The following is a 1,430-nucleotide window of genomic DNA, read 5'->3' as shown; positions in this document are numbered from 1 at the left end:
GGCAGCGGGGCAAGGGGCAAGGGGCAGGGGGCGGCGCAGCCTGGTCCCAGGAGCTGAGCGGATCTGTAACCTCTGCGCTCCGGAAGCCCTGAGCGTGGCTTGTTCCCAGCGTAAATGGTCACTGGAGTTTCTTATAAAAAGAAAAAGGAAAAGTGACTGATCCAGATGCCAGGAAGGTTTGTGGTTGGCCCTGTGCCAGCGCCAAGCCCAAATCCTGAGGGACAGAGGCACTCGTGAGTGTGTGACTCGAGGTCCTCTGCGATAGGGGCGCAGCACTGCCCAGGCTGTAAAAGGGGTGAAGACTGTCCTAGGAACAGGAGCGCCCGGGACAGGGTTCCTAAACCCGCCTTCGACAGTCTCCAGGGGAAACTGTTCATTCCCGAGTCTACCCAGACTCGCGGAACCAAATACTCAGACCACTGGTCTGTGCCTTCAGCGAGCTTCCTAGGTGAGCCACGGCAAGTAGCCAAGGCGGATGGGGCCCGTGGAGCAGCCCTAATGGGGACTGAAGGGTAAAGAGAGGCTGGAGACCCAAGCCGGGGGCGAGGCACCTGGGCGTGGCCTGTGGAGACAAAGCGCGGAAGAGCCAAGCGGGGCCTCGGCAGGGTCCCGCCCACTGCGCGCTGGACCTGTCGGGTCGCGGGGCCTGCAGCCTCGGACTCGGCTCCCGAACCGCCCCTGCTCCGCCTTGGGCGCCTGCTTGATCCGGGCAGTAGGTCGGGCTGGCTCTTGAGCTTTGCGACCGCCGCAGTTCCTGCCCCGCAGTCCGGCCCACGCTGCGTCCACAACTAGCGACCAGTCTTGGCCGGCGCCCCTTGACTTTTCCCGCTGGGGCCGCTTTGCGCCAGCCCAGCTCCCGGTCTTATGTGTCGATCGCGCGCCCGGTGCTCACGGTAGGGTGTAGTGGCAATAAAGTCAACATTAAGTTCACAAGATGCAAAGATATGGTGGAATGTTGCCAGAAATAAAGGAAAAGACATGACACGGAAATACTAGATGTGAAATGAGGCAATAAAGGAAAACACATTGGAATACCTTCCTTAGGGGAGGAACAGGTGTGTAATCATTGCGTTATGTCGGGAAGGGCTCAGAGGAAGTTTGGAAAGGCTTTATGGGCATGTGCTTTACGTGGGTATCAGGTGGACAGGGGGTGGGCTGGAATGGACATCTCTGGTTTTAGCTTCTTCCACATCCATCCCCTCCCTTTTTCTTTTTGTAAAAGTGCCTCAGTTTTGGGTTTTGGTGCTTCCTAGGATCCGGTGCCACGCAGTAACAGTGGCGCTGGCATTCTGGGTGCACCCCCTCCCTGTGCCACCTGGTCAACTTGTGACTAAGGCTACCGCAATGCCACCCTCTTCTCCGGTCTTGCCCTGAAGGCAATGTGAAATCAGGTGATGTCCTGAGCCTCTTTTTTTTTTTTTCCTTAGACT

This window comes from Pteropus alecto, unplaced genomic scaffold, assembly GCF_000325575.1.
Source record: "Pteropus alecto unplaced genomic scaffold, ASM32557v1 scaffold105, whole genome shotgun sequence".
Classification (NCBI taxonomy): Eukaryota; Metazoa; Chordata; class Mammalia; order Chiroptera; family Pteropodidae; genus Pteropus; species Pteropus alecto.
The sequence above is the reverse complement of the archived record's forward strand: the minus strand, read 5'-3'. Positions refer to the sequence as shown.